Below are 27,222 nucleotides of genomic sequence, written 5' to 3'. Positions count from 1 at the left end.
AGCGTGCGCGCAAGAGGGAAGAAAGGGATGGATAAAGTGGGGCAGAAAGGGGGTGGGCCGGTGCGGGCCCTTTGTTAGGACGCGTGCCCTTGCACGTGTGCGCGGCCAATGCCTACGCACTTCTGTCACGCACTGTGCAGGGGCGGATTTCCAAGCCGTAAATTTTTTTCCCTCCTTTCTTCTTCTTCTTCTTCTTCTCCTCTTTTTTTTATAAATCCAATCCTCTGCACAAACTTCGACGCCGTTTCGTTCCCGTTGCATTCTCGCGAAAAATTAAAATTTATCGAAATTGGAAAATATTAGTTGTCGATTCTCAAACTTTTCTCTGGACTCTAGAGAAATAATAATAATAACAGCGGCGTGTCGTCGGGCCAGTACCGCTTCTCCTCCACCCTTGAGAACAAAAAGTTGTGTGTCCCGTTTCGGAGCGGAGGGGAGGAAAGAATGGAAAGTGTATCGCTTACAATGAAAAATCTGAGCACGGAATCAAATGGAATGGATTAGTTCCGCGGATAGGGGAGGGGACCGGGGGGTGATCGTATAATTTTGCACAATGTGAAAAGGTATTCAGGTATTGGAGGGGAATGGGATTACATTTTTCTAGTCGAATAGAATACGTACACCTACGTACAACGGTATAGCCAGCAGCACAAACAGGGCGATGATTGCGCGCTCAGGGGCGGATGAAGGGAGTGGAAAGTTCAAGAAAAATCAGAGGGGGGGAAATTAACGTTTATGCGTGCGATGCTTTATTTATAATTGGCTCGAACAACTCGAGGAACAACGAAGAGGATAAAAATCCGAGGCGTTCTTCTTCCACACGCGCGCGCGTGCAGAATTCGTCGGACCGCAAAAGGAGCAGATGAAATTTCCGTTTTTGCTCGGTGCAGTCGGAGCTATACGGTTTAATCCGCGCCAACGGATCTAACGCGAGTTTTTTTTACACCTCCAGCGAAAATACCACCACGAAGGAGAGGTCGGGCTTCCACGAACGACCATGACGCATGTGCGACAAAATTCTGCAAGGGTACGTGACTAATGATAATAATCAAGGGAGCCCGTCGGCCGCCTCGCAAATCATTCGTCCCACATTTAATGCGGATCCGTGGAAACGCGAGACGATTTTACGAAATCCGAAAGTTAAAAAAAGAAGAGCGACATCGAACGTTATTCGCGAATTTGAGAATAAAGATAATTTAGAAACGTCGATGATCGAATATAATAGCAAATAATAACTATGAATAGTAGATGAAATAAATTTCTTAATAATAATAATAATATTAATGATGGGGATAATGATGAAAATTTAATGTTATTACTTACTGGGAACGTTGTATCTGGAAGCCCTAACGTTAATCAATTTCCATCGATCAATTAAAAATGGTATAATTATATATATAAAAAAAAAGAAAATTAATTCATGATCTTAATTACGTTAATTCGAATAATCAATCTTACTGATGAGCTCAATATTCCTGTTCGTAAAACTGAAATAAGTATAATAACTATAAAATATTTTTATGATTAATGGATATAAATGATTATCGATCATAATAAATGTAATCGCTTAAAGTAATTTTATTCGAAATTTTTAACTCTGGCATCGAGAAGGTGAACCGTTATCGAGAATCAGACAGTGGCGCACGGTCCACCGTGCTACTCACAACCTACCACGCTACGCTAGAAAGAGAGGCTCCACCGTATCGATTGGAGTCGCGTGGCCGAAGCGTGGCATATCATCCCTCTTCCTTCGCGCACGCTTTCCTCCGTGCCGTTTCGAACGAGAACGAGAGGGACAAGGAGCGGCGTTGAGTTCGAGAAGGACACGCGAGCAGGCGTGTACGATGGAAAAGGAGGGGGAGGGTAGGAAACAGAAAGAGAGACGAATACTTTGCGTCTCAGACACGCTTCGCTCGTGTGCCTTCGAAACGTCTGACGCGAGGCCAGCTGCCCTTCGCCGCGCTGTTTCTCCACCGAACGAACGGAATCTCGTTTCGTTCGCGACAATAAGACGATCGTCCCTTCCCTTCCCACAGTTTAAAGGGAACGGGATCAGAGTGGTGGTGGTGGTGGTGGTGGTGATCGTGGTCATTCGTGTAACATCTGATCGACGATACGCGCTCCTTCCAACAGAGGGAACTGTGTACGAGGTAACCGTGGAAAACGCTATGTCGTAACTATACTATACGCAGAGATTACGTTCGCTTCGATTAACTTTGCGGTTATAAGTTGGGGAAGAGATATGCGTGCTCTTGTTAAGGAGATACGATCGATCGATACGATCCAAGATAAACGTAAGTTGCGATACGATTAAAGAACATGAGTCGAAAAGCGTGACGTAACTGTTCTCGCTATTCTCTTATTTCCAAGCTTTCGACGCGACTTCGTTGATCGAACCAAACGAAATCCTTCCTTCTTTCTCGCATTATCTTTACACTCGCGATCCAACCTTTGTTTTATACGCCCATGATTATACGACTATTAGCATAAGGTAGCGATTATAAATTTTTTTTTTACTCGTAATTAAGATTTAATCTTTCGACAAAGGGCGGAGAAAGCTCCCGTTTTACTTTCCTTTTTTCCCGTTTCCATTAATCACCGCATTATTACGCGTCACGCTTTTTGCTCTTACGTGCGAGCAGTATAAGTGAAAAAATTAAACGGTCGAATAATAAGAGTGGTATATAAGTAGGTGTACATCTACTTACCGTGAGTAACGATCAAAAAGAATAAATTACATCTATTTGGCGCGAATGACAAGCGTTAAAACATTCGTTGGTAAAAAGTAAAACGATCAGCTATAAATATACTTGGTTTTATGCAATACGCATTAACGGGATCGAATCATTTTCGCACTGATTCGAAGGTTGTTTATTCGCCGTGCAAGTCGATAGCGAAGCGCACTTTCGTAGCCGGTGACTTGCAGGTACCTGGACGCAACGCAGGTGAGAGAGTAACTTGCACCTGGATGTACCGAAATTAACCAACGAACAACGATCAGATCGATATTTCATCGAAAATCCAATCGTCTGTATTAATCGAATAATGAAATAATCACTTCGATTATTTGTCGTGATCAAAGTTTCTCTTACTTCGCACTTGCCATTCTTCGTAATTATATACATATATTTTTTTTTTACACCACCATTTTCAACCAATTTAAAATAATCAACCTGTTTATTTTATCATACCTTTAAATTAAGATCCCTTTCATTTTTAGTTAAAGAAAAATTGGAAAGACGAAGTTGGAAAGAAAGTCGATCTTTTCCGACATATTCGTTTTCGAGTCTCCAATATTTTATTTCCTATTTTATTGTCTGATGCGGCTTATCTTTTAATCAATTTCTTGGCAGCAGTATGCCGTTGTTATCTCCTTGCTTCAAAAAAGAACAGAATTTAGCGTTTTCATCATCATCCAACCTGATTCTAATTAATAATTCTCTACAAAAATGATTTTTTCGCTTTCCAAACTACCACCGAATGATCCATCCTCTTCTCATCGATAAAATCGACCTTCTCTCCGAATCTAACATTTCGACACTCAAATTCGTAGCACAGTAATAATATTCTAAAAATCAAAAAATCAAACTAATACGAATCTAATAACACATTCGTGCGTGCAAAATTTTCTAACTGTAGCTGGTTAAAAAAATCACGGAGACGGAGTCGAATTTTTATTATTTTTTTTCCTCGAGCCACGTTCCTTAATTAAAAAAACACACATGGGGGGAGGGGGGGGTTCACGACTTCCGACTTCCTCCGGACAGATAGGTCGGTTCCTGGTTTCCAATGAACGGTTCTCTCTTATGGCTTGCGTCCAATATCCATGGAGCATAACATATGCGGGCAGATGGTTTCTGCCCCCTTCCAGCTCCCCCTCCTTCCACTAAACCTGGCCACATTCGATTTTGGTCTTTCCTTCTCACCGCTTCCCTCCCTCTCTCTCTCTCTCTCTCTCCGTGCTTTTCTCGTTCAATCGCACGCTCAGCGACCCGATCCAAAAAAGCCCGAGGCACCCTCTCTACGTAGAGTGCTCTTGCCTGTTGCCCACCCCAAAAATATCCGAGACTCATCCAACCACCCTATTGCACCCATCAGCCACGTGCACAGTGGTTCTCTCCTCCACTGACAACCACTTGTGGATCTGCTTTTCCCGGATCTCGTTTCCATCTCTTCGATATGTATATTATTTTTATCAAGGTGTCGATAAAAAAGGTTTCGTTCCGTGAATGAGATGAGAATTGTACATTTGGCGTAGGTTTAATTTAAATTTCCAACAGAATTTCCAACGGAGAGATCGATGAGGTTAAGGTGAACCCTCTTGGAAAAAACGGGTTCTCCTCCCTTCTTTCCCTCGCTGCACGTCTACACTGCACGTCGTGGGACCCGTCGAATCGCGCATTGCGATGTTAAGGCAACCTTGCACACGTGAGAGAAGCGCAGGAGAGTTTGGAGAGTTTTAGGGGTGGATTCAGCATGCGTGGCATGCGACGTTATTCTTTTGTGTCTTCGACCCCGTACGTGTACGTTCGCACCACGTTCGCCTCTCTCGCTTCTACTCTCTCGTAGCCTCTATTATTCTGTCCTCTTCTATCAAACGCGCTCGTGCGCCAGGGGTGCCAGCCACGCAGCCCTCCATTTATCTAGGCGAGTGCCTGCACATGCGCGTTCGCACGAGGCCAGTGGTTTTCAACCGAGTAACGCTCGGGAACCTCGAATGACGGTGAATTTTTTCTTCCCACCAAAAACCGTGGCGTTGCTTAATTGATAACTTGACCGACAGGGCGAGAAATCCGATCCGTCCCAAATCTATCGTTATTAGGTCATATGGTTGGTAACGAGGCGAGATCTAATAGTGAGAACCGCCTCCTTTATTACATATTGAATACGACTGTTCCTTTATATACGTGGCGTATAACTTTTCGTTTCGCTATGGAGACTTCAATTATTGGCAATTCGGAAAATTTCGATCCTTACTCACTGTGTTTATTATATATTTCGAATTCGATTTTTACGTAAATACATATTGTTCGTATTATTCCATATAGGTATTTCGAGAGACGTGGCTTCGTTATACGTGTTTGAAATTAATTTAAAAGCGAACGTGATTACGTTTTAGGAAGGCTCGATTGAGGATCACTGGGTCACCGCACGAGATCGGTGCAGTTATGTCGGATCACGGTTCCCGTATCACGGTTTCGGGTAGGGGCGACATATGCCACCTGAATGGGCGAAAATCAGGGGAGCAGTCAGGTTTCTGGATCAAGTCGAAGTTTCGGGGATGCAAATTGGGATTAGCCGTCGCCGCCACCCGGTTCGCCCAGATACGCTGGCCGCGTACGCTGCGCGCGCATGCATTAGCGGCGCGCGCATATCTAATTTATCATTTTATGCGCCGATTCGAACGAAAGGGAACTCTCTTTTATTTTCCAGCCCCGCTAGAAGCTTGATGGTTAGTTCATCGGGGCGCAACAACGCACGTCTGCCTGTATGTGTCTCTGGTGCGCGCGCGTGTGTGTATGTGTGTATATACGAGGCGCAAGTGTACGAGCGAATGAACGACGTTACTAAAGTGATGTCGCTCGAAATATAGCTTACCGGATCGTCCGTAAATTACATGCGAACGTATTTACGAGGAACCATATATTCCGATAAAGGTGTCACGCGTATATATTGAATATTGAATATCGATTATGAGTTAGATATACTTGGCAGAAACGTTACGTTTAAATGTAAATTGGGAAAAATATATAACATTGTAAACATATTGGAAATAAAGGGGGACACGCATGCGCTGTCACGCGAGTGAATTAATGGAAATATTAAATAACTATATATGCAAGCGGCCGTATTTGTGCGTGCGTGCGCATACATAATTCACCATTTCGGATATGGGGAAAAGGGTTTCGAAACCGAATGGCACGTTGATCGTATCGTATTGAAAAATAATAACAATGACTGTCCGCTTTATTTATCACACCGTCTTCAAGTGATATTTTAATCGGCGATCTTTAATCGGCAGGAACTGCCTGTAATAAATTTTTGCGTATTGTCAAATGTAATAAACAGACCCGTAAAAAATTAAATCGATTAATTCGCATCGACGAAATTATTATTCGGTCCTGCCAAACTTGCTTAAACTTGACTGTTTAAATTATTAGACAGAAGTAAAACGGAGAGGAAAAGGGAAAGCTCGCTCGAAATTCGAGATATGAATGAAAGAGAGAGAAAGAAAGATCTTTCGTATAGAAATATCGTATCGGCATGACACGATCGAATCCGAACAATAAAAGTTCGCGTCCCCCCGCCTCCTTCCCCCATCCTCGACTCCCCGAGGGGGAACGGAACGGAGAAAGAGAAAGACGTCCCAATCGCGTGGAAATAAATCTCCATATCTGACACGAGGCGGTATAGGCTTCTTTTTTCCTATGAAAAACCATCGTAGGAGAAGAAGAAGAAGTAGAAGAAGAAGAAGAAGAGGAACACTCTTTCGTGGCGTGGAACCGGTGAGAGGAGGGGCGGAGGGGGGAGGAAAAAGGGAACCCGATCATTTCTACTACGGCATGAAAGAAAACCTGCACGAGCCGTTGTCGAGGATAGAAAATGAAGCGAAGGGGGGAGAGGGATGGGCGAAGGAGAGGGAAGGAGAGAGGTAGCAGTGGAAATAGCGGCTCGTTCTTAGTGGCACGAGGACCGTCTCGAATCCCCCGTCTGTTGAAAGAACAGTTTCCCCCCGAAGGGAAAGAAGAAGAGGAGGAACTGCGTCTCCTCTCCTCGAGGGGTCCCCGATATTTCTCTCCTTTGATATTTTCCAAAAAGGAGGAGGAGACCAAGGGTCCTTTATAGAAATTTGGCAAAGAAATTGATGATTTCGAGTGGAGAGGATCCTCGATCTTCGTTTATCGCTACAGAAAGGGTATATTTTATAATTTTATTCCCATTTTTTTTTCTTCGATTCAATTTAACCTTCATCGTGAAACGGAATTAATTAATTATTTTATTTAGTTTAAAATTTAATTTTGAATAATTACTTGAATTTTTTTTCGGTCGGACGACGCGTATGAATTTTGGATAATAAAAAAAGATACGGAATAATCGATCCTGCTATTTATTTTCCCTTTGAGAGAACGCGCGTGTTTGAACTCGAGATTAAGGGGGATGGAAGAGAGGCAGGCAGGTCGATTCTCCTCTCTTTCCCTCGATCTAATCCACGGAGGATGATGATGCTTGCGTAGCTGAATCAACTTCCGTTACACCGTCGCTTGACATTCCCCGATTTGTCAAGTTTAGCTACCAAGCTTACGCGAGATCGAGCGTTGAGAAACGAGATTACAGATTATCGATCTTGCTTTCCTTATTTGATCCGGCCGCCCAATTTCCAACATCCAGCTGCACGTCGGATATAATGAAAGAAAAATCGTGGCATTTGCTACTTTCGCTTTTTTTTTTTAAAAAAGAGGTTGAATTAAAAAGGAGAGGAAAAAAAGAAAAGGGAAAAAAGTTTTTACTGAGAATGAGATAAATTAAAATTATCGAAGAGGCGCAAGATCTAATTTTCCTTATTTCATCCGAATTTCCAGCTGCTCATATATATATATAAATATAATAAAATATAGTAAAAGAAAAATTTGCTACTTTCGCTTTTTCAAAAAAACGAGAGAATTAAAAATTATCGAAGAGCGTAAGATAGAAAGAGAATCGAGCCGGACTATCTAATTTTATTCCTTATTCGATCTGAATTTGCAACGTTCGGCTCAGATAATAAATGTAATAAAAGAAAATAAAAAAGCGGTTAAATTAAAACGAGACAAAAAAAAAGAATCGAATGAAATAAATTAAAATGTTATTATCGAAGATCTAATTTTCCTTATTTCATCCGAATTTCCAGCTGCTCATATATATATATAAATATAATAAAATATAGTAAAAGAAAAATTTGCTACTTTTTCAAAAAAACGAGTTAAATTGAAACGAGAGAAGAAAAAGATCAAAATGAGATACGTTAAACACGTTATCGAAGATAGAATCGAGACAATGTTGCGGACGATCTAATTTTCCGTTAACGCGGCTCGCTCCTCTCCACGGATCGTGCACCTCGTATTTCGGGTAAGTGTGGCACGCGCCGGAATACGTGGAAGTCGGATATCATGGGATAAGCCGGGAGAAAGAGCGAGAGAGAAAGGGAGAAAGAGAGAAGTTGCTGTACAAGAAGTGGTCAGAAGGCGGTGTGAGCGGGGAAGGGGGAGGTTGAGCGAGAGGGGAAGACAGGTGCATCGCACCGCCAATTATATTTCGGAAGGGAAAAACGAGCAGTGCATAAAAACATGAAAAAAAGTCCGCAGGCGCGCACGCACACGCATCACCCGGAGTGGGAGCACCCGCTGAAAGAAACCGACTGAACGAAGAGAGAGAGAGAGAGAGATAAGTATCGAGCGAATAATGACAAACAATGATGGACCAATGATGCAGATATACGTATTTGATCATCGTGAAGGGATCGAATAACGAACATAATTTTACATTACATTGGAGGGAAGCATCGATATGGGATCGTAATTTCGATCGTCCACTACGATCGAAATAGGGACTCGTCTTTTACGAGCCCCTCGATTATATTAGCACCGCAACATCGCGAAACATGTTCGATAGAGAATGTGACGAAAAAGGTGAGAACGGTAAAAAATACGAACGTGTAAAGTAACAGTCGTAAAACACGAGGAGGTGAAATTTGTTTTATCTCGGATAGAAGGGGAATTTCTCTGGCGAAACGTTGGGAAGAAAGTTTACGTAAGAGAAACACTTGTGTACGATCGAGCAACTTACAAGTAAAAAAAAAAAAAGAAATGATAAACGAATCGTGTTATTAATGTACTTTATCAAAACCGTTTTCGTAGTGTTGTTTCGCGCAACATGGAACGAGGAGTTTAAATTTTATTCCTCTTCGATCGATTCGATGCTAACAAGCGCACGTTTCATAAAGATAATATAAATTTTCGTTAAACGACGTCCTTGTAATCCGAGAGAATTGCGATGATCGAATGCGACAGCTCGCAAGAAATCGAATTTATTCGATCTCCCCTCCCTCCTCCTCCTTTCGAAAAAGGAGGTTGCGAAACTGTAGATAAAAGGAGAGAAACAAGTAAAAAGGCCGTGTACATATATATATATATATACGTCAGAAAGGGAAAAAAGTTAATAAGCACGGCACGCGCCCTGCCTCTCCCTCCCCTTTCTTTAATCACTCGCCTCTCTCCACTTTGCAATATTCTCCACTTATAAGTACTTTGTTCCTCGCTTCTCGCTTCTTTTTCTCGCGCACCGCTCGTGACGTGATCGAAATTCGTATTTCGTTATTATAAAGAAAAAATTATATTTACGATATCTATTTTAATAATAGGCTGTGCTCTCATGTGCCTCCTGATTACAGGTATATAGCCCACGATATTCAATAACTATATCACGTATATCGATATATTTTTCGTTCGTGGATCGAACGTTGAAATATTCAATCATATTGATTATGCAACAAGTTTCGTTTCGAAAATTTAATTTCGAAACGAAAAATGCATCTTTCTCTTCGGTAAAAGTAGAAAGACAGCGAGAAAGAAAAAAAGAGAGAAAAAGCGAAACCAAGACAACGGGTAATCTTCGGGGAGTCAATTAAGGTGAATTAAACATCACCGAAAGAAGTCCAAGTTCAATCGGAGTCAACATGGTAGAGTTGCTTCTATTCGCCGCGGCGAATCGTTTCGCTCGTTTATCCTCCTAAACGATGCGACATCGTAGATTAATCTCCTAGTCGCTTTTTCCCTTCCCTTCGAGACGAGGATGGACGAGAGCGCAATAGCACGCGCACGGGGCGAACGGAGAAGGAAGATGAACAGGAGTAGGACGAGAGAGAAGGAAGGAAGGAAGGAAAGAAGGAAGGAAGAAAGAAAGAACGAATACAGTGGCGTGCGAATAAGCAGGTGTACGACCTCCTCGTGAAAACCGCCGCTTCTCCAACTACTTCTTCTTCTTCCTTCTCTCCTCATTACCGACTTCTTTCCCCATCTCTGATTGTGATTCTCGTGCATCACCGTGATTAATCTTCGTTATCGATGTAAAACTTGTAAAAATTTCAATAAATTTAAACCTTCGAATTTTTGATAAAATGTACGCCGCATTTACATACTTATCGAAAGTTCAATCGTTCTTCTTCCTCCACGCGGAATTCAAATAAACCACGATGACTTTACTCGAAGGAGGTTTTTTTGTTTCCTTTTATTTCGTTTTTCAAGCTTATCGATTGGTGGATGGCCGATGACAGTCGAATCCACCAATGTGTGAAAAGAGGTGCGATGGGATCTCTGAGCAGCTATTCAGCTTGTTGTTGAATTACCCCAATATCAGGCTACGTTCGTACTTAAGCTCGATGATTGTTATTACGGCACAGGTAAATTCTTGCTCCGGTGTTGTGCATGACTGGTCGCCACTTCGACAGAAATTTAATTCCTTATGACTTAATTCCATCTTTTCGCGCCGTATAATATAACATAATATAATATAATAACGCGGATACTTTTGCCAATAAGTTCGCCGCTTTCGATTGCAAAAAAATTGGATCGATGTTGCCGAGAAAGAAAGACGATTTTCATTCGCAACTTTGTGTATTTTACGAATCTTCGAAGCTCGTGAGAAGATAAATCGCATTATCTTTTTTTTCTCTCTCTCTTCGATTTATCTTTGTTCGTAGAATCACTTCCTATTAAATCAAATATATGACATCCTATACGTACACATCAATCGTACGTTATATCATATTATAAGTGATTAACTCTTTTATCTTGATTCGATGAAATATTGCTGTTTATTTATCGAGTTATAAATTCTTGATTCACAGTTCAATTATTGTATTCCGATATTACAAACTAAAAGTGATTAGCGATAAATAACATTGTGAAATTAAATTCTTCTGTAGAGTAGATTAATAAGTTGAGGGGTTTGACTTGTGATATGACTGCACCTGCTAATTTATGATGACGTGACAAGATGTGGAATTAAGGTCATCGCATTTTATTAACAATTAAAATCGTATAAAGGATAGACCGCCCGGAGAGGGATAAAGATATATTTCGAATTATCTGTCGACTGACAATTAATGCTTTTTTTTATTACAACGATAATTAAAGCAACATCGTTTCGTGTAAATGTTTCGTCGATGTTCAACTATTTCTTTCAACCGATCGCGATAATAACGTTTCTTTCACATTCACAAATAACCAGGAGACACGCGAAAATCGTTCGTTGAAAAATATTCGAGAAGCTCGTGCACGCGAGATCTCAGAAACGGATATCTTCATCTCGATGTGTCGAGACCGTGAAATTCTTCGAAATTAAAAATTTTTCATATACGTAAAAAAAAAAAAAAAAAGAAGAAAAAAAGAAATAAAAAAATTCCAGTAAATTTAATTCGTCCATCGAACCGCGATATTCATCCAGATCGACACGTTTTGTGACCGATAATTGTCGATCCACAAAACGGATTAAAAGACCAACATCTTTCGAGACGTTAACTCGGTTAAACAGTTAAGGTCTGGTTAACCATTATGGGGATAAAAACCCGAGGAAACCGAGGACACGATTCTCTCTGGTTCGCTCCTACCCGGTTGCTAATTAAAAAAGATAAAAACGAGGGATTACTTTTCCGTCTTTATCTCGATGGTGTGCCAATCCATCGCTGTGGCTAAAGTGTACGTACACAGAGGGAACGGCGCGCAAGAAAACGTATAGCGGTTTCGCCGTGGCTCATTAGCTCGCTATCGCGGTTGGCGCGAGCGAGTGTTGCCTTCGGCGTGGCACCTTGCCTTCGCGACAGACAGGTGCATCTCGTACTTTCCTCCTTGTCCCACGTGTCGCGCGTCAACTCGCGCCATCCTTGTCCACTGGTCCGATAACGAGAGCGAACGAGCGAAGAGGAGGGACGTGGCGTACGACGAAGAAGTCCGAGGCACGTGGCACCGAAATAATCGTTCGAATTGCTCTTGCGACCTGCACGATATGCAGATGCCTCGGGGAATTAAGGTCTTCCCGAGAAATCGTTGGAATTACTTCGCTCGCTTCGCGTTTTCTTTTCTCCCGTAGCATTCATACGCCTAATCAGATCTGCTACCTCGGTACGTAAGTACTCTACTATGTCAACACGGTCTATTGGCCTCCAGGCGCTTAGGATCGTTATTACGCAGTTATCTTCGAGCGGTGATGCGTAATTTGTCGTTGGACAAGTAACATCGAGTTACTTTGCAAGTAACACGTTTAGCTTTTAGTTTTTTTATTTCGATCGAACAGATTACCAGTAATAATATCGAATTTAATACACGATACGAGCGTATTTCTATTAAATTACTTTTCATTTGCCTACGGGATAAATGTTGTTTTGTGAATATATCGTTACCCGGTAACTTCGTACGGGTAAATTATGAAATATCGCGATTTCTCTTTGCATTGTGCGATTTTATGAGACAATCACGATCCTTACACGTCGCTTGTGATTCATACAATTATAGATCACGACATCGTGCAGTAATAAACGAAGAGGAATAATATAATATTGCGGTAATTTCACTGGATCGTAATAAATTTTGTTTCGTGTAAAAACTGGTTTGACCAACGTTTGCCGAACTTGTAGAAAGTTACAGCGCCTGGATGAAGATTGCACCGATATACAGTTGAGCAGCGGGTACTACTATCTCGCAGGCCACGCGAAAAACTTTACTTTTATCATCTTCGCGTAATGATAATTTTTTTATACAAATTTTTTTTTTTTAATATAAGTACTACAAAAAAAGACAAATTTATATATATTCATATAAATTATAGATTAAAAAAATTTCCATTCCAATTATTAAAATTTCTCGAAAATTTTTTCGTTTAATTTTCGTAAGAAAAGTGGGATACCAGTTAACGACTGAGAAGTAATGGCTGGCTTTTCGAAGACGAATTCGTTGTCAAATTGTTTAACAGCGGGGTATTGTTATCAAGATGGTGTTGTTGGAACCCTATTGGTCGGCTCTACACTCATCTTTCCACGGCGTACATACTGAAAGTGTGTTCGATTTATCGCAGGAAAGGATCTTCGCTATGCTCGTGTGCTTCCGAGTATAGCGCTATTTGAGGGTTGGCTGCAAATGGAAAGGAAAATTTGTCTTCCACGTTGTTCTTCTATTGTTTCACAAGATTAATTCCCATACTCGGGCTGATGTAAAGTGCTCGAACAAGTTCTTTGTGCCTGTTTTCGTTGATGTATCAATTAATTAGCGGCCAACGTTTAGATTCTTTTACTAAACAAAAATAAATAATTCTAGTATGTTCTAACAAGAGCAAACTTCCGAATTAAAAAAAAAAAAAATAAAAACAATTCATTCATAAAATAAATAAGGAAAAAAAATCTACGTAATATTTTAACAACAATCATTAAATCATCTCCATCACCTCCTCAAACTTGATCTGAAAAATCATACAAAGAGATTAAACTTCGAATCGATAGAAACTTCATCAGTCATAAAGGAAGATGGACGACTACGTGCACGATCCAGAATTTATCTGACTCGAAGATCTCGAACGTTAAAAAAAGAAAAAAAGATCGATCTATCGTTATAATTTTCGACTGACCAGAGAGGTAGGGAAAGGAGAAGAAGAACTATAGTTAATTTCCAACGCGAGCCACTGTATAATAAATACGCAGGAATGTTGCCCAGAAGAGGCGGTTACAGCGAGGAAGCTGGCGCCGAATTTAAAACCGAGCCGCGTATCCTTAACAGAAATAAAAGTGTGACACGGTGGCCCGTTCCTCAATGGCTGTGCAAAAGCTGCTCGCGCGATCGGAAGGCGTTTGATACCTGGGCTGGATTCTCCTCGTGGACGTTAGGTCAATTCTCCGCGAGCGGCCATTAAAAAAAAAAAGAAGAAAAAGAAAGAGAAAAAGAAAGAAGATTCGGCGGGCCGTGTACGCGTGCGCGCACGCACACGCTTGCGCAGGAAGTGACGAGGAAGGTGGCGGTTGCGGCGGATAGAAGAAGAGGGGGAACCTGCTCAAGATGAGACGAGAATGACCAGGGGGCAGCGCACGCGAATCCATAATGATACACCATCGAGCGAGCAGGCCGCTTGCCTGGATAAAAACGAGTGGACACTGTTCTCGCGCGGAATCGCGTCAACTTGGCCCTCCTTGTCCTCGAAAAATGTGAGCGTGGCTCGTTAAAAATTATGCCGCAAAATCGATACTTGGCCCGCCGCTGAAAAATTCAATCAACCGTAGGGACGATCTTGGCTCGGCCGCGCTTCATTCGGGAGCCGTTTACTCGTGTAACCGGGATTATTATTCGGCCAGTTGTTTTCGAACCGGGCTCGAGTTCACTTTCCATCTCGTTTCGTATTCACGCCCGCCAATTTCGGAATGTGTAATTGCACGATTGCGTGTTCTCGGTTTCTGCGGTTTTCGAGAATCAACGCTCGCGGTTTTCCGACTCTCGTCGTGATGGAACAATGTTGTCTCATTTCGGGGACGAGTTAATTCGCGCGACGAGAGAATGGGAACGTGTCTAAAGAAACAGAGTTTCACGAATAAATATTATTTCGCGATGGAAAGATTGTTGTACTCTTCTTAAAATTTTAGGTTATGTTTTTGTCCGGACTTCGATCGAGGAAAAATTCACTGAAACAAATAAAGTATACGTATATATTTAACGATACTCATTTTAATTCTATGTAGTAAAATCGGCCTAATTGAATCGAGGTAATGGGATTAATGGCGTCGAGTTAATAAGAGGCTGGAAAGTTACCGTTCCAGGAATCATGCACCACACGCGTCCTTTCGCAGAAATGACTGCAGACACAGAGGTACAATTGAGGAAAAAAGAAAGCAGAATGATTTACAATGAGCGTCATGGCATCGCAGACGTAAAATTAAGTAAAATTTCAACATATGAAAAATATGAAAAAATGTTTCCTTTAAATATACCATAGTCTCGCACAAATATTCGAATAAGTGTGATTATTTCTTTTTTTATTTGTTCTTTTTATTTCAAGTAAAAATTATCCTGTACGAGGGAACAAATTTTTTTCAAAGAAAATAGTTTTTTGAAAGAGCTGAAAAGTACAAGAATTGCGCAGAAAGGATTAAAATTAATCTCCACGTGTACGGCCATAAACAATTTGGAAAGTGCACTTTTAATACACGCGTATGGTCATAAGTTTACTTACGTATTTCGCTACATAAAGAAGAACACCGTAATTCCGTGATCATCGATCGAAATTGTCAATCGATTGATAAATATGGATCCGCTATTCGCGAAAGTTCCTTCTCAAAAGTATCGGCGAAATCAATTGTATGGAGAGACTTGTTTTCCTTTATTTTTTCGTCTCTTGTTTCTCAATAAGAGAATTATATTTAAAGAAAGTTTTACGAACAACCATTGTAAATTTTAAAAAGGTTAATGAATTCGATTTTCAATACTTACGCATTTAACCTATACATTACGTGATTGATTGAGGAAGCAGAAACGAATATCTTCTTTGAATAAAAAAAAAAAACGGTAAAAAGAAAAAAAAAATGAACGAAATCCAGAAGAATTTAAAGGAACAGCGATCGGTTGTCGGTGTAAAGATGATTAAATTATTACCAAATCGTTTTTCTTTGAGGTTAGTTTGTAGTACGCGAAGAGGGCGTTGCGCGAAATGAGTTACGTACGTACATATACGTACGTATACGCGTTGGTCTATTTTCTTTCCCCTGTAGGTTCTGTTAGTGCCGATTCCACCTCCAGCTCGTTTATTTTCACGAGGCAACAGTGTTTCAGCCGCTGAAGGGAGGGTGCACGCACGCCGAGAAAATAAAAGGCAGCCGCCTCGGGAGCGCGTTTCACGATACACCGGCTCATCGCCGGAGAAAAGGATCGGCCACGCGGCGGGTCAGACAGAGACGAAGAACCCGGGTTCGGTGGGAACCCGAGAAGTTGCTGCCGGTCCCGCTCCCGTCGTCGCTCTAGCGATGGCCACCGATCGCCCTCGAAACGTATCAAACTCGCTCTGTTCATCATTTCGATGCGATTTCAATGCAATTTTTTATCGTGTTCCTCTTTATTTTCTATTGTTTCACTTCGTGAAATTTGCGTACGCCTTCCAACAGTAAGTAGACATTGATTTTATTTATTTATCGCCATCGTAATACGGTTCTGTAAAAAAAAAGAAATATCTGAAAAATTTAAAAAGTCGAGTTACCGAATAATATCGATCGATATTCGAGCGTAAGTACGTAAATTTTTAACATCATGAGTGAATACGATTGGAATTGCGTAAATCTTTCTAGTACATACGTAGGCCATCACTGGCGGAGAACAACAGAGGAGAACATGAATAAAATGCAGCCACGCAGCGTGAGTACGTTGCCTGGAGTAAGTACTACAAGCGTTTGAGAGCTGAAAGAAGCAACTCGAGAAGGCGAGTAAATCTGACGGCGCCCGAGAGAACAGGATAAGAGAAAGAGGAAGAAGAGGAAGAAGATCGAGAAATAGAAGTAGAAGAAGAAGGAGGGCTGAGAAAATGTAAAACGAAACAAAGGAAGGGGAGAAGAAACGTTGTTCCCAAGAGAGGGTGGAGATGAACCGGGGAGATACTAATCGGTATTTCTTGATAGCGAGAGGAAGGGGGACAGAAGAAATTGGTGAGAATGAAAGTAGGAGGAAGTGAGATAAAATTTTAAGATACCGAGCGTGGCGGTCGCGTGGCGTGCAAGCAACTGCGCATGCGCATGTGCTAGCGTCACGCTCAATTTACCTCGCTTATCAACGTACTAATCGCACGTTAATTTCCTATCCTGTATAATTAATTTTCCATCGCACATTTGTTCAAAATTTCCACGTTTTATCATAATATCGAATCGAATATTTCGAAAACGATCGTATTATCTTATTTTTCGTCCCTGATCGTGAAATCAGTAAAAACTCTAGACACGAAATAATCTTTTTAAAGAACTATCGTTGTTACGATGAAAAAAACTTGTCCACCTTTACACGTATTTTTCACTCCGGATAAAAAGTGGAAGGGTAAACGTACCCGAATAATAAGGTCTATCGGAGAAACGTTTCGGCAGGGCAACGTTTTGGTAGGAAGAAAGACAGACGATGCGAAAACTCGACCCAGAACCAGTGGGCATTGAAGAGGGACAGTGGCACGCGCGTTACAGCATTCTCCGGAAGAATGGCAAAAAAGTATGGAGGAAACGCTACCGTACTTGGCAGCGACCACGAAACGAGTCGCTTGTTTTCGTTACTTGCAACGATTACAACGGTACCGAGAGTACTACGATTCCAGTGCATCAGGCTTGTGGGTTGAAGCCATTGGAACGCGGTGAAAACGAAGAAAAACCGGTATACACCATGTTCGGTAACTGTTACCACGCTGCATCGACAACTCGTCAACCACTGACGCACGCGCACCTATGTGCTTGGAAAGTGCGCACACGTTCGTGCGCTTCTCGAAACTCGAAAAAATCGCACAAAAAAGTCTGACCGAATTGAGCGTATGCGCACGCCTGCGAACATTTTTAACTGTAAACAGATGTTACTCGTCAAGCTCGCAAAATGTCGTTGCGCGATGTAAAGAAGTTTTTACAAGATTATTTACTGCAATGCAACGTATGAATCGACGAACTGATCTGAATTGATATATATATATATATATATATAACAAAATTTTAACAGTCGAGGAAAGATAAAATTGTTTCAATAATTTAATGACATTATATAATGGATCAATTATAATAATTACGAATAAATGTTAAACATTTTAGATAAAATTATTATTTAACTTTATTCGAAATTTTATTTCAACTCTTAATCTGATAATCACAATTAAAAACAATTTCTTACCGACAAAAATTTTTGATTTTCACAAAATTAAAAATTCAAATCCATATCCAATAACTGATCGGCTGATACAGAATGAAAACTATAAAAACGCAGGGAAAAAAAGAACTAACGAGAGGAACGAGATCGATATCGAACCGATTTTTAATATTCGTTACAAGTTCGCGATGCATTCGAAGATTTGAGAAGCCTCGTTACCGTATCATCGGATGGTAGATCGCAGGTATTGTTTATTCCCGAACGCACGCACGCGTTGGCATATCGAAACAAGGACGAAAAAGGGAGCTACAGGTTTTCGAAGGTTTGTTCTGGTCAGGCCCAAAACGATCGGGAGCGGTGGCTTGTTCGGTTTGTAGGTTCGTGTGCCACGGGGCCAGTAGGCTCCCCCTTATGTGGAAAGTATTGGTGCGCACGCGCGAATCGTCTTACCTTGGCCACGAGCCCTCGTGCGAGTTTACACGTTAATCCATTCGCGCAAATTGCACGCACGAATCGTCCTATCGTATCGCGTTTTGCAATTTCATCCACACCGTGCCTTCGCCAATTCCTATCTGATCTGCGCTCCTTCGAGGAACATCTTTCCAAAGATATTATCTCGCCTCTCTATCCTCTCTGTGTCGGCTGCCACTGATAGTTATTGGACGTCAATTTGAATTTCTAATTTTTCTTTCTTGGATGCCAGACAAATAGATGAATATTTATTGAATTTAAATAAGTATTTTTCGATTCTCTAATTATTTCCAGATTTTTCTAACTACAAATCTTGTTGCTATCTGATAATTGATTACAAAAATGCACGTATAAATACGTCAAATATCCTTTCTTCGCATTGTCAATTTTTTTCATCAAAAATATTCGATTCAAACAAGAATTCTTAAAATAAAAAAAAAAGAAAAAACAAAACAAAAGAATCGCCAAAGAACGTACAAAGAGGGGATAAATCAACAGGAATTAGATAAGTAATTGACAAATAGCTTTCTGTCCAAATTACCGGGGATGTCGACTCGACCATTAATTGGTCCTCCGGTAATTATGATACGTCGCGTATCGCACCCGAAAGCAGCCGCGTGTGCGTGCACGCTGACGATTCTACACTCGAGAACTTGATTGAAAAAAAAAAAAAAAAAATAAAAACTGCCCCGTGCCCTTCCACCGAGAGGGACCACCTTGAGCATCCTCCTCTCTCTTTCTCTTATATTAATAATTACGCCGCCGAAACCTGTCCGGGTATATACACTGGTGCAGAGTACGCCGGGAGGAGCAACAGGCTGCTCGTTGCTGCTCGTCCAGGTACTCGTAATTGTCGGGCCCTCTCTTTCGATCCTCTCGCTGAATACCACACAAATACGCCACGAGTTTACCCGTGGAACGAGCGAGAGGAGCGAATTCCAACCGAAAATCGAGCACGTGCTTTTTACGAGAATGTGTAGGTACGCGTGTATGGTGGCGTCATTGGCGTAGGATCAAGACGTTCCAGACAGATTAGAGATGACCGTCGTCAAGACATTTTCATTCCAATATAACGAGATGATAATTTACAATTGATAGGAACAGTATCGAAAATCGAGGAGCAATATAGAAGTCGGGAGCAATATAATTCGAGGCCGATTGATGAGTTTTGTATCATCGATGGGATGACTGGTGTCTTTCGAATAATACAGATATCGTTTAAGGATATCTCATCGCTCGTAAATATTCTTTCACGCTATGTTAATCTGTTTGTAAAACGTTTTTTTTTTTGCTTGACATTCCTGTTGCTTCTCGAAACGTTCTCCGTTGAAAATAAAAGAAATATATATATATATATATTGTCTATAATTCTACATACCTGTTTACCTCTTACGCGATGATGAGCTCCTGGTTGAAAGTGGAAGAAATATTTGTCTATAATTTCAATTTTAAGCATCTTTTTTTAACCTAACCTCGAAAAGACGAATCTTAACACGCAAAGCTTACAATATTCGCTTGATTTTCGGCATTCATTGATAATGACGATGACAAGCCGATCTAATAAAGCGTAATCAAGGTTTATGGTCGCATGGAAAATATCGTACAAAGGGAACAGGGGCGCAAAAATAACGATATATCGAATGCCTGCGGGATTTCGATAAATCTTGATGTCATTGTCAAAAGGAGGGCGTGATTTCGGCAAAGTGGCTGCTACCATCGACGCTGAGAATGGTTGGAATCGCAGTAAGCGGCCGATTGAATAGAATACCGCAAGAAAATACCCGTCTCTCCACGCTCCATAATTCCGCGGCTCGAGCCTCTCTCTCTTTCTCTCTCTTTCTTTTTCTCATTTTTCCACCGCAAACTCGGCTTCCTTTTATTTTTCACGGTTTCTTCCCCCACATTCCCTCCTTCCCTCCGCCGCGTATCTCTGAGGGGGGTGACAAAGAGTCGCTGTCGAAGGAAGAGAATGAACCGATGAATGGTAGCGGTCAATGCCGAGGCGTGAGACCCCAGGACACCGTGGATTGTCCTCCGAGAGAAAACGACACAGAGAATGAATGGGGAAGAATGGGCTCCAAACGAGGCAAAGTTAGTCGACCTGAGGATACCTGTACGGCAAGGGAAAGGGAGAGGCAGATTCACGAGAGGAAAAATGGACGTAGGACGAGGAGAATCTCGCAAAGATTGCTCCTCCAATTGGAAATCGCGTTTCTTTCCCCCTTCTCGGACACCGTTGCGATAATATTTTTCTAGGACTCTATGAAAACTCGTATTGGATTCGTTTTGGCTGCGATCTCATTTCCCCAGGACAAGTACCCCGAGGACTCTTCGATTCTTTTATCCATGGATTAACTGTTACGACAAAGATTCGATCGTATTCTCTCTCTCTCGTTTCTTGAGATAATTCAACAAAAATAAATATTTTTAGAAGCTAATTCCATTAGCTCTATTCAATCGTTGGATGGATCTCGTTCGTAAAATAGAGAATCACTTCACAACTCCCTTTACTTTAGTCGAAGAAAAGAATTTCTTGTTGTGAAAGCAAGTTTTTAATTTAATTTCGACGAATTCTTTTAATATATTTATAGCCGGTTATCTTCGTTACGATGGGACGAATACAATTTGTGATATTCTAATTGCGATGAGTTCTCTTTGCGTTGAAGAGTTGATCATGGAATGAAAGGGGAAAGCTATAAAGATTGAGCAGATTAGCTTTGTTGCAATATGTGAGCATCTTCTTAATTTTTTTACAGATCAGTAGGCTCGGCTACGTTTTTTTTAATCTTTTTAATCTTTTTAAGACCCTTCCTGGAGTTTCACGTCGTGTATATTTAGGCTGATATTAGGCCTTGCCAACTTCTATATGGTTGCTTATTAGCTTCCCTCTAGTATATTGCCTTCGTAGTACAGTCAACAACTGGATCCTCCGCGTTTATCGTGAATTATTTCTTTTTCCCTCCGTCGCTTTTAATGGTTTCAGAAGCATGACTAATTTCTTCATGCCATACAAGATTGATAGGATAATTATAGTTCAAGTAGTTAATGTTGATTATTTTCGCAAGCATGTCTCAATGCAGGTATAATATAAAGTATTTATTTATAGTATCATCTGAGCTAAAGTTGCAATTTTGCTGAGATCGAATATTAACTCTAGACTTCCTCCATTTTAGAGTTAACGTTTATAATTCCTCATATGGTAAAGATATTATTATACGGAAATCTGAAATAAAACATAAATGTAATAAAACAATATGTTAAACTAATAATTTAAATAATAAATAAAGAATTAACAGGGAGTGATAGAGACAGAGATTTTCACTTTTTAAATTTTTAACCTTATACTAAAATCTTGTAAAACGCTTGAAAAGATAAATTCATGGAATTTCTAAAAATACTACTGATAAAGTCTTCTTTGTCATTTCGCAACTTTAAATCGTCCTTCTTCAACTTGTTCCAACACCAAGTACAGTACAAAACGGAGCATTACGTCACACGAGTACAATCGAGCTCCAGTCAGACTGAATCGCGTTGTAATCGTAAAAGACGGCTAGCTAGGCAAATATTTATAGTCACTTCCTGCCTTGGGACTTTCTCACAGCCAAGGGATTCCGGTATATAGACGTAGGAAACTGATCTTGAAGGATCACCTCATGGTAAATCGTTTTTTACCGTGGAAGATCTATAAAAAAAAAAGTGAAATTCGATCAGCGTGACAAGCTTCGTTAAAAATTTATTCTATCCATAATCTTTATTTTAAATCAATGAAATACTTATAAACTTTATTGTATTTTCTAAAAACTTAAATATCTTTGAAATTATATCACACAACCTTTAAAATAAAGAATTCATTCTTTCAAACTTTTACGAATTGACAATTTCAAAGCTCTTCTTCTCGTTATATGTATCTGAAAAAAAAATCATGCATCGAAATATTATACAAATCGTTAAAAATGGTGTCAAAGGAAAGAAATGCATATCTTTTAATTATTGCCTGTTCCTCGACTCCCGAAATCTGTGATTCTTTTTTTACTCTTCTTTTATTTTTTTGATGGTTGTTTAATATATCCAGTTTTTGCGACCTCCCAGGAAGAGAATCCAGGTGGTCTGTGTATCTCTCGAAGGTTGACTTTCTTCCATCCGATATAATAATATGTCGATTTTGATATCTACAAAAATAATGATCGAGATCGAGCAGTCGATAGATCGAAAAAGGTACGATGAGAAATATCTTTCGACAAAGTTAGATTTTTCTTTCGTTACCTTTCTCTTTTTTTTTTTTTTAACTGGCAAGCAACGATTAGAAAGTAATTAACGCCTCGATCGTTCGTACATCGTTAAATTGGACCCCCTGCAGCCACTACCCATCTTCAACCGGATACTCGATGTTTCAACGGGGGATCCTATTGTTTTCTTTGAACTGCTTTCTCATCATCCAAAGTAGATGACTCTCGTTAATAATTCTGACATATTTTTCACGGAAGAAATATGAATTATCGATTAAGGAAATCGTTTAAGAAAATACTACCAAGAGTTTAATATAATACCTACATCCACTGCATCCGATGTCAATTCATTTTTCTTTCTCCTTTTATATGACGAAGAAAATTTTTCTTTTTTATTATATTCTGATCAGATCTGGAAATTCGATCGTTTCTACCTGAAAAAAATACAAATTAATTTTTAATCTAATTTTGTTACTCTTTTACATTACCTTTTATATTATGGTCATTGAATTAGTCTAGTACGAGATCTTTCTTAAAGGAAAATTTAACGATAATAATCCAACATGATGGTAAGATGGTTTTTCCGCAACAAAGGTTTAGGTTATATAGGGAATAAAAAAAAAAAAAAGGAAAAAGGAGAAGAATGACAGAACATTGGTGTTGTGTCCCCACTTCTTGACTCCACTAGCAATGAAATGAAAGGGAAGGCACGGTAATTGAAGTTAAACGAGATAGCCAACCATTCATAGGTTACGGAATCATGACAATGAAGTCGCTTTTCGTTGAACGGTTGCTTCGGGCGACAGACAATGGCTCTGCTGGAGTTTATACCGTTGGCGAGAAGTTATGTCGTAATACCGTGGCCATTCTGCTATTTTTCTACGAGAAACACTCTCGCAAATTCCATTTTTCTCTTCCGTTCACAAAATTGTTTTCCCCGATTTATATTGATCGTCTTGAATTAAACTTTTCCTACTAATCAGAATCTTTTGTATTCGTTCGACTTAATTTACAACAAATTAACAATTAAAATTATGCATACCTTTAACTTACTTCAATAACCTTTAATAACAATTTCAGTTTTCAATTTTTACTTACTATTTGATTTATAATAATTATATATGATCGATGAAAGTTACATCATCAAATTGAATTAGCTCCTAATAAATGAATAGCATTCCTTTGAATTGAAACATCATTTTAAGTAACAGTAAGTAGGTAATTACTGAAAAAAATGTGAATGATTTATTTGTAAAGAAAAGTTAATTTTAATTCTACGTTCATAACCTAACCGAAGTAATGATATATTATAAATACAAATATTATTTACTTACACATACAGCATGTAGTATATTTCTAAAAATATATTTCCTTCATTACGTCTCATTGCATTACTATAACACTATTTAAATAATTTCTGAATTGTAATTAGTCTACCGCGTTTCACATTTTCGTTTCAAAATCCGTTGACACTTTGCCCATAAGTTACGAAGAAAATAATTAAAATAATTTTCGATGATCAACGCCATCTCGCGTTTGGATCATGGAAGCTTCGACTTGTTACTAGCATAGCAGAATATGCGAGGAGGTATGCGAATCGTATGACATCACAGACAAGGTACGCGATATTGTGCGAGAAAGATAACAAGCATTTCTATTTTATTATCGCATAGAAAATTCATTAATTATTCGTTTTCTACTTAAAATTTCAAGACTTTTAAACTCATATCTTAAAGCTAGAAGTTCGAGCAACTTTCTTGTATCAATTTTATTGTGAAATAGCTTTTTATTATTTATTTATATTAACGATTAATACATCGTAATTTCTAACACATCGAGACGCCATATTGAAAATTAATCAATTACTCGTTTTCTAATAAAAATTTCTGCACTTTTAGGTTTGTATTTTAAAGTTAGAGTATCAAATAAGTTTCTTATATCAATTTTAACATGAAATTCTTTTCCATTAATTATTTATTAACGATTAATACATCGTAATTTCTAACACATCGAGACGCCATATTGAAAATTAATTAATAACGCGTTTTCCAAACAAAATTTATGCACTTTTAGACTTGCATTTTAATGTTAGAAGTTTAAACAAGCTTCTCCTATCAATTTTAACGTGAAATTTCTATTAATTAATTATTTATTAACGATTTTTATAAATAGTGTTTTATTTGCAAATTCTCTTTCTCTCGTCGAGTGATAAACAATCAATTTTTTCATTTAAACAAAAGCAAAATTTTGAGTAAAATTTATACGTAAATATAGTGGTGGGAGTAACGTTTCAGATTCGTGTAATTATATTTATAAATAAATTTGGCAATAATATTAAATTAATGAAAAATATGTCGCGTACGAATGACGTCAATATTTACGTAATAATCTATTAATAAATAATTAATTGAAAAGAGTATCGAGTTAAAATTGAGACGAGAAGCTTCAGCTTCGTGACACATTCTCGAAAGTATCGAAATTTTGATTGAAAAACGAATAATTAATTAATTTTCAATATGGCGTCTCGATGTATTTAGAAATTACGATAGGTTAATAATTAATAAATAAATTAATGGAAGAATTCGTATCGAAATTGATACGAGAAATTTGTTTAAAGTTTATCCTCTAATATGCAAGTCTAAAAGTATATAAATTTTTATTAAAAAAGTAATAATTAATGAATTTTTAATGTAGCGTGGTCGAAGTGGTGGGGGGTATTAGGAGCCGTATAATCAAAAATAGTGGCTCGTCTATTCTGTCCTTCTCGCACGATGTTGCTCTCTTTTCCTCGTGACGTCACGAATACCTCCTTGCACATTCTGCTATGCTAGTAACGAGTCGAAGCTTCGGTGATCCAAACGCGAGATGGCGTTGATCACCGAAATTTTTATCCTTGTCTAACTTATGGACAATACAATAATCGGCTGTCATTTACAAGAGAAGAAACGCGAAAAACGTTCTATAACGTTCAGAAATAATTATTTAAAAACTTTCACAAGGATTTAAGAAAATTAGGAAAAGGGGAATTAATTAGAAGAAAAGGAGAAAATAAAAGAGAAATAATTCATAAGGTATAAAATAAAATCTTTACGCTTTTTTTTTCAAGATCAGGAATTTCTTCCGTTTTAGGAAAAAATTATTCCAAAGAAAATACGTGATATTTTCTTTGAAATTTACACTTATCTCGCACAGTGTATCTAAAACTGAAGCAAGACATCAAGCCACGTCTGTCTGAGCGCGACACACTTCACACCAAAGATAGGCTTGGCGATACAAACCGAAAGATAACAAGATCGATACTCTAGTTTCTGACTTCTCGACTGAACGAACTCCCGCGGTGACTATACCACCTCGCGCTATACTGGCCAAGAACCACGTGTGTGTCTCCGCCAACAGATCGAGACCGACCGATTCTCTCTCTCGAACGCGAGACAAAGGCAAAGGCTTCGTAAACAATGTCCCACTGCGATCGAGTTTCAAGAGATGACCAATGATCTTATTCGTTTTGACATCGGCCAACGAAAGATTCCCAAGGACCCGGATAAAATCTCTAACCCTGCCTTGGTTTACGAGCATAGCTATAGAACGAGATGAATGATTTAAACAACGAAGATGGAGATTATCGGCCACTGTATCTATTCCGGTCCGACAATAAACGTCGTCCTCGAAACGTTATATATACTCTTACTTGAAATTAAGAGATTGTGAAGTGTACGATTCCATTATTACCTACAAATTTCTTTTTACGTATCACGGACATTGAAAACCCATTGAAAAAGTTAATAACTATTTAAAAATTTCGAATAAAGTTACTTTATCGAAATGCTTAAATAACATTTATTCGTAGATAATTTTGATCGTTTGTTATTACAATTATTATTTCGAACGATAAATTATCGAAACTTTACGAACTTTATTCGTAACTTCGACTTCGAAATTTTAATTTTTGATAAAACCAATGGTAAATCGGTCACGAGATCAGCGGCCGACGATCATTTTTAGAAGTACGTCGTAAAATGTCGTTTTAAAAGAAACACGGACGGTAGGTAGATGATTCTATCTATGCGCCTGCATCTCTCGCGCGTCGAATTCCTGGCGAAACGAGAGGAATCCCGAGGAAGCCGTTCCCCGTCACGACCACCCACGACACTCGTGGCGAATTCGTAAGGGCACGAGTTTCCCCTATCCCTTCTCGTCTCCCCCCTTTCCTTGCCCCCTGCTCCATTCACTGTTGGAAAAACTGGTCGCTAAAATGGAATCGAAGTGGAAAGGAACGACGACCGCCCGCGAGGATCGTTCATGAAAACGGCCCCCCTTTCTATCGTGCCCCCGAGGGATACTTTTCACGATTACTTCCGGCACACAAGAGGCGACGATTTTATTAAGTCTAACGCGCGTCTCTCCTCGAAATAAATTCACTGTTGTTCGAAATCCAATTTTTGTGATATTTTTTTTTTTCGATATTTAGAAAAATTTTCGTTTCGAATTTTTAATAAAAAAAAAAAAAAAAAGAAAAATTCTCGTTTCTTCTAGAAAGAATGAAGAAACTCTCAGCTTTGGATCTAGACACGGATAGAAGTTTCGAAAAAATAAAACTCGCTTTTAATTATTCGAGCGGGTGTAGTTGGCGGGCATGTACACGC

General features: G+C 39.4%; 2 long non-coding RNA genes across 9 annotated transcripts; one reads left to right on the top strand and one right to left on the bottom strand.

Moving 5' to 3' along the window:
* The first annotated feature begins 1,618 nt into the window (after window positions 1-1,618).
* On the top strand, window positions 1,619-19,037 carry LOC133666800 (uncharacterized). The gene is made up of 2 exons (XR_009831481.1): window positions 1,619-2,294; window positions 5,120-19,037. It is a non-coding gene; the product is annotated as an uncharacterized LOC133666800 (long non-coding RNA).
* Window positions 17,822-24,117, bottom strand: LOC108002211 (uncharacterized). 8 transcript variants are annotated; one of them, XR_001766830.3, is made up of 8 exons: window positions 23,914-24,117; window positions 23,678-23,804; window positions 23,068-23,551; window positions 22,905-23,013; window positions 22,617-22,816; window positions 22,186-22,522; window positions 21,692-22,035; window positions 17,822-21,576 (listed from the first exon to the last, which is right to left on the bottom strand). It is a non-coding gene; the product is annotated as an uncharacterized LOC108002211 (long non-coding RNA). The 8 variants fall into 8 exon arrangements; XR_003698712.2 differs by having other exon boundaries at window positions 22,901-23,013; window positions 23,068-23,554; window positions 23,914-24,116; XR_001766829.3 differs by having other exon boundaries at window positions 23,068-23,554; window positions 23,914-24,116.
* Window positions 24,118-27,222: the final 3,105 nt, after the last annotated feature.

This window comes from Apis cerana, linkage group LG10, assembly GCF_029169275.1.
Source record: "Apis cerana isolate GH-2021 linkage group LG10, AcerK_1.0, whole genome shotgun sequence".
Taxonomy (NCBI): domain Eukaryota; kingdom Metazoa; phylum Arthropoda; class Insecta; order Hymenoptera; family Apidae; genus Apis; species Apis cerana.
This window is presented reverse-complemented; position numbering and strand designations above follow the sequence as displayed.